The 7,088-nt window shown below is 42.7% G+C and overlaps 1 long non-coding RNA gene across 2 annotated transcripts; it reads right to left on the minus strand.

The window, feature by feature from the left end:
* Window positions 1-3,066: 3,066 nt before the first annotated feature.
* Window positions 3,067-5,569, minus strand: LOC106595459 (uncharacterized). 2 transcript variants are annotated; one of them, XR_006763531.1, is made up of 4 exons: window positions 4,747-5,567; window positions 4,488-4,630; window positions 3,561-3,655; window positions 3,067-3,084 (listed from the first exon to the last, which is right to left on the minus strand). It is a non-coding gene; the product is annotated as an uncharacterized lncRNA (long non-coding RNA). The 2 variants fall into 2 exon arrangements; XR_006763530.1 differs by having other exon boundaries at window positions 4,488-5,569.
* Window positions 5,570-7,088: the final 1,519 nt, after the last annotated feature.

Below are 7,088 nucleotides of genomic sequence, written 5' to 3' on the forward strand. Positions count from 1 at the left end.
CGGGCTGCCCCAGGTGGTGGGGGTAGGCAACAACACATTCGCCACGCTGACCCTCAACATGGGGGCCCCTCAGGGGTGCGTGCTTAGTTCCCCTCCTGTACTCCCTGTTCACCCACGACTGTGTGGCCGTGAACAACTCCAACACTATCATTAAGTTTGCAGTTTGCAGACGACATGACGGTGGTAGGCCTGATCACAGACTCGACGATGAAACAGGGAGGAGGTCAGAGACCAGGCTGTGTGGTGCTAGGACAACAAATCTAATCCAAAATCAAATGTTCCCGCTCCTCGCACTAGCCTTGAGGTGCGTGTCTCCAGTCTGATACCTCCAGTACCAGCCCCACGCACCAGGCTTCCAGTGCGTCAGCCCAGTCCCGAGCTTCCGACGACAGTACCTCGTCCAGAACTTCTGGCAACAGTGCCTCGTCCAGAAATTCCGGCAACAGTGCCTCGTCCAGAGTATCCGGCAACAGTGCCTCGTCCAGAGCTTCGCGACAGTGCCCCGTATAGAGACGGCCCACTGTCTGGAACCAAGAGAGACGGCCCACTGTCCGAACCGAAGTTAGACGGCCCACTGTCCAGAACCGAGTGAGAGGGCCTACAGTCCGGAACCGAGTGAGAGGGCCTGACAGTCCGAACCGAGTGAGAGGGCCTACAGTCGGAACCGGTGAAGCCAGAGTCGCCCTACAGTCCGGAACCGGGCGCAGCCAGAGTCGCCCTACAGTCTGGAACCGGCGCTCCCAGAGTCGCCCTACAGTCCGGAGCTCCCAGAGTCGGCCTACAGTCCGGAGCTCCCAGTCGCCCTACAGTCCGGAGCTCCCAGAGTACAGTCCAGGGTCTGCAGTGACTGGCTTCAGGCAGAGGTATTCAGTGGGGGTGGATTGGTCAGGTAGGGGACTAAGGCCTGAGCCTGAGCCACCTCCACTGTAGGAGGTTTGGGGAGGTGGGGTGTTGCACTGGAGCCGTCGGTGATGGCAGCCACCCTCCCTTCCCTCCCTTTAGATTAGGGGTTTATTTTGTAGATTTTTTGTTGTCAGGTGCATCCGGGGTCTGCACCTTTGGGGTACTGTCACATCCTGACCAGTAAAGGGGTTATTTGTATTATAGTTTGGTCAGGACGTGGCAGGGGGTATTTGTTTTATATGGTTTTGAGTGTGGGTTTATGTAGAGGGGCGTTTAATTTATGTTTCCGGGGTTTTTGGTTTAGTTCTATGTTGTACAGTTATATGTCTGTTTCTAGGGTGTTTATTTCTATGTTTTACATAATATAGATGGTTACTTAAGGCATACACTAAAATAGGGTGATTGGTCAGTGTGGACAGGTAGGCAAACGTCTAAAAAACCCAAATTTTGGGATTGGACAACTTTAGCATTTTCATCACGTTCAACATTTGCGTTTTAGCTAATTAGCAACTTGTCAACTACTTACTATATTTTAGCTACTTTGCAACTACTTAGCATGTTAGCTAACCATTCCCTCACCTTAACCATAACCCTTTTAGCTAACCCTTCCCCTAATCCTAACCTTAATCCTTTTTAGCTAACACTGACCTCAACCTTAAACCTTTTAGCTAACCCCTGACCCTAACCTTAAACCTTTTAACCCAACATTCTGTAAAAGGGAAAAAGTTCATCAAACACTATCACACCATTGAATCTGAGAAATGTTTCAGTCAAAACAAACAGTAACTCACTATTAACGTATAGCAAACTTACAGTAGACAAACAGGCCTATGATCCCAGTGCAGATACTCCAGGAGGGTGTCTTCCACCACAGAAAATGTGCTGAATCACAGAGTATTATGTCAGATATTTGTGGCTTATCTCTGGTTGTAAGGGTTTAGTTGCTCTTATTGATCATTAAGGAACATGTATTTACTGCAGTACTCTCACCTGTTAAAGTGTGTGTTTCCATCTGTGTGTGATTTGATTTATACTTTAATATTTAACACGAACACCATCATCCTTTTCCTGGGCTTGTTGGCGTACATGTACTGTAAGTGTCATCATCAATATCCGGTCTGCATTGTTGGATACTCTTATTGAGTAAAATATGAAAAAAAAAAGTTATATACCTCTAAACCCATTGTCCCGTATGTCCCGCATTTAACGTAACAAAATATACTGAGTGATCGTGAAATGTAAAATTGAAGTTACGTGCCCCTCGTGTTTTAAAGTCCAAAAGACCCCACATTCTGTGTCAACATCAAGATAGCTGTTACCTTATTTTGATAAGCAATTATGAAATAATATACCTCTGGATGATAGGTTCAGATATACAGTAACATGTGGTTAACTTGGGGCTTATCCAGAAAATGTCTGGGTGGTTGGAAACAGACACTATGAGTAACTTAAGTTCAGTCAACTGAAAGTTTGTATTGTGTCGCTAGTTGGGCAGAGTTTTCACTTTTGGGACGATCCCATTGGTTCCTTTGTACTGGAGTAAGAGAGGTCGAGGTGTTTTTACTGTACTATGTCAACTAATAACCATTTAGAAGGAAATCACTGGAGTTACTATCAGTACATTACAACACTTAGTAATACAGTATACCTGACAAGTAAATTACATACCTGGATCATAGTATATACATGTATTTAATCAGTAGAATGAACACATGGTACATATGGAACAGAATGGAAGCGAAAACAGAACACTGCTGCATTTGAAATGTATTGATAACTGTAAAAACTTATATGAAAACAGCATCTTGTTAAATTGTTATATGCACACCATAATGGTAAAAATCTAAACCACAGTTAGAGCCTACTAGACCACAGTTCCACTCCCCTGGGCCTGATGAATGGTAGACTCCACATAGCTCTGGTCTCTTTAAAGACATGAATACATCTTTCAATTTAATTACACATAGAAACAAAAACAGTTTAAGACTAACAAAGGGAAAACCAGTGCAATTCCATAAGATAAGGGCTTACATTTAGCTATTATAATTAGACTATGGGGTGAACGGTTTTGACACACCCAGTATTTTGGAGTAGCACATAGACCATTTTCCAACTCTTCAATGGGTTGATGCCGCTAGATCTCAACACACTCGAGCATGTTAGGCCCCTTCCATCCAATAGCTATAAAAACACAGAGAATCAGAGTTGAAAATCATCCAATACAACATAGAGAATCAGACAGTTAACCTAGTCCCCAGGATCAGTTGTTACCATTCTACATAGAGAATCAGACAGTTAACCTAGTCCCCAGGATCAGTTGTTACCATTCTACAGAGAGAATCAGACAGTTAACCTAGTCCCCAGGATCAGTTGTTACCATTCTACATAGAGAATCAGACAGTTAACCTAGTCCCCAGGATCAGTTGTTACCATTCTACATAGAGAATCAGACAGTTAACCTAGTCCCCAGGCTCAGTTGTTATCATTCTACATAGAGAATCAGACAGTTAACCTAGTCCCCAGGCTCAGTTGTTACCATTCTACAGAGAGAGAGGGAGACAGAGAGCTGGGTGAGGAGAGGATGATCACACTGTAAAAAAAGTAATTTATTACAACAGAAAAAGAGTGTAAAAGTCCTCCAGAACCTCTTCACTCACGTAGGTTTAAATAGTGTTATGCCAATCCACTCCCAGATTCCATCTTTTTTATATGTACCAATCCAGACATTCTTCTTAAATCCATTGATAAATATCTATAATATAATTTTGGAAGAAAAACAATGGCCATTATTTAATCTCCACAGCAGAGAAACACTTTTACATGTTATAAATAATAGTAGTAGTAGTCTAATAGTAGTAGTAGTAGTATAATGTACTCAGCCTGGTCACTAGAAATACAAGGGGATTCAGGATGTTTGAAAAGGTCCTGAGTACTTCCATATATTCCTTCCTCAGTGCTCACTAAAACAATACCAAACTGTTGCAGAACACTGGTGCAAACTCATGATGCCCAGAGGGGGAAGCGTGCTCAGACCACACAGACCAAGCACTCTGCTCTGACGACTGCACCACGACAGTTCACAATGGTCTAGCAAGCTGGGAGAGTACTTGATGGAAACAGAGAGTTGTGTTTAATCATTTTAGTTTTAAGCATTCCCAACCCATAACCCAAACCTTAACCACTAACCGTAAGTGTTTTAACCCTGTAACCACACCGATTAACCCAGTAACCACACAGAATTAACCCTGTAACCACCCGATTTAACCCAGTAACACACAGAATTAACCCTTTAACCATGTGGAATTAATGCGTCAAAAATATATTAATCTAGATTACATTTGAATTTAGAAGTGAAACTATGAGATCAGGTTGCAGCCTCAGCTTCTATACTATAGAATAGGTCTAGATATAGTCTCATGAAAACTTACTTTGCTGACAGGAAGTATATTTTATAAATTGACAGTGATATGAACATTGGTGATACAATTGGTTACACAGGTTGAATACTAATCAGAGAAGTAGATAATAATAATAATAATAAAGAAACAGTAGTATTATAGTATTACTAATGTGTTATCTATTACCTGTTCTTCTCTGCTGTTTATAATAACCAAATCAGCACCCATTGTTCTGCACTGCCGCTGACCGGCCCCAGAGCTGTCCATCGTGGAGGAGACATAGTAACAGCTGGTGCCAAACTTCCACCATCCATCCAGACAGGGTTTCTCTGAGATAAACGGAATAGAACAGCAGGCACGTAAAAGTCGATAAATATATTATGTCTCTTCTAAGTATGAAATAAAATGATACTTCTAAATTAGGAAAATTAAAGACTGCACTAACCATAGAACCTAAGGCTGTTTTTTAACTGGTCTCTCTCTGTGGTCCTGGTATTTAGACTATTCTGTAACTGGTTTCTCTCAGTGGTCCGGGTATTTAGACTATTCTGTAGCTGGTCCCTCTCCCGAGTTATTGTGGTGAGAATATTGTGCAACTGGTCTCTGTCTTTAGTTTTGGTTGTGAGACTATTCTGTAGCTTGTTTTTCTCTGCGGTCCTGGTATTTAGACTATTCTGTAACTGGTTTCTCTCAGTAGTCCTGGTATTTAGACTATTCTGTAGCTGGTCTCTCTCCGTGGTCCTGGTATTTAGACTATTCTGTAACTGGTCTCTCTCAGTGGTCCTGGTATATAGACTATTCTGTAACTGGTCTCTCTCAGTGGTCCTGGTATTCAGACTATTCTGTAACTGGTCTCTCTCTGTAGTACTGGTATTTAGACTATTATGTAACTGGTCTCTCTCAGTGGTCCTGGTATTTAGACTATTCTGTAGCTGGTCTCTCTCCCGAGTTATTGTGGTGAGAGTATTGTGCAACTGGTCTCTGTCTTTAGTTTTGGTTGTGAGAATATTCTGTAGCTTGTTTTTCTCTGCGGTCCTGGTATTTAGACTATTCTATAACTGGTTTCTCTCAGTAGTCCTGGTATTTAGACTATTCTGTAACTGGTCCCTCTCCGTGGTCCTGGTATTTAGACTATTCTGTAACTGGTCTCTCTCAGTGGTCCTGGTATTCAGACTATTCTGTAACTGGTCTCTCTCAGTGGTCCTGGTATTTAGACTATTCTGTAACTGGTTTCTCTCAGTGGTCCGGGTATTTAGACTATTCTGGAGCTGGTCTCTCTCCGAGTTATTGTGGTGAGAGTATTGTGCAACTGGTCTCTGTCTTTAGTTTTGGTTGTGAGACTATTCTGTAGCTGGTTTTCTCTGCGGTCCTGGTATTTAGACTATTCTGTAACTAGTTTCTCTCAGTAGTCCTGGTATTTAGACTATTCTGTAACTGGTCTCTCTCCGTGGTCCTGGTATTTAGACTATTCTGTAACCGGTCTCTCTCAGTGGTCCTGGTATTTAGACTATTCTGTAACTGGTCTCTCTCAGTGGTCCTGGTATTTAGACTATTCTGTAACTGGTCTTTCTCAGTGGTCCTGGTTTTTGGACTATTCTGTAACTGGTGTCTCTCTGTAGTACTGGTATTTAGACTATTCTGTAACTGGTCTCTCTCAGTGGTCCGGGTATTTAGACTATTCTGTAGTTGGTTCTCTCCCGAATTATTGTGGTGAGAGTAGTGTGCAACTGGTCTCTGTCTTTAGTTTTGGTTGTGAGAGTATTCTGTAGCTGGTTTTTCTCTGCGGTCCTGGTATTTAGACTATTCTGTAACTGGTTTCTCTCAGTAGTCCTGGTATTTAGACTATTCTGTAGCTGGTCTCTCTCAGTGGTCCTGGTATTTAGACTTTTCTGTAACTGGTTTCTCTCAGTGGTCCTAGTATTTAGACTTTTCTGTAGATGGTCTCTCTCAGTGGTCCTGGTATTTAGACTATTCTGTAGCTGGTCTCTCTCAGTGGTCCTGGTATTTAGACTATTCTGTAGCTGGTCTCTCTCAGTGGTCCTGGTATTTAGACTATTCTGTAGCTGGTCTCTCTGCCGGAGTTATTGTGGTGAGAGTATTGTGCAACTGGTCTCTGTCTTTAGTTTTGGTTGTGAGACTTTTCTGTAACTGGTTTCTCTCAGTGGTTCTAGTATTTAGACTATTCTGTAGCTGGTCTCTCTCAGTGGTCCTTGTATTTAGACTATTCTGTAGCTGGTCTCTCTCAGTGGTCCTGGTATTTAGACTATTCTGTAACTGGTTTCTCTCTGCGGTCCTGTTATTTAACCTGTTAGGCTAGGGGCAGCATTGACACGGCTGGTAAAAAACATACCCGATTTAATCTGGTTACCACTCCCTACTCAGTAACTAGAATATGCATATACTTATTACATATGGATAGAAAACACCCGTAAATTTTTCTAAAACTGTTTGAATGGTGTCTGTGAGTATAACAGAACTCAAATGGCAGGTCAAAACGTGAGAGATTCCTTTAACAGGAAGTGGCCTGTCTGACCATTTCTGGAACTTCTTTGCCATCTCTATCATTTACTAAGGATCTCTGCTCCTAATGACACTTCCCACGGCGCTCCAATAGGCTCTCAGAGCCCGGGAAAAAGAGAATGTCGTCATTCCAGCCCCAGGCTGAAACACATTATCACCTTTCTCAAGTGGCCCATCAAGAGACACTAGCTTATGCGCGTGACCCCGACCCGCCCCGCCTTTGGGATTTTTTTCCTCTGTTTGCCGAAAGAGATTCCCCGCCGGAAT

Source organism: Salmo salar, unplaced genomic scaffold (assembly GCF_905237065.1).
Source record: "Salmo salar unplaced genomic scaffold, Ssal_v3.1, whole genome shotgun sequence".
Lineage (NCBI taxonomy): Eukaryota > Metazoa > Chordata > Actinopteri > Salmoniformes > Salmonidae > Salmo > Salmo salar.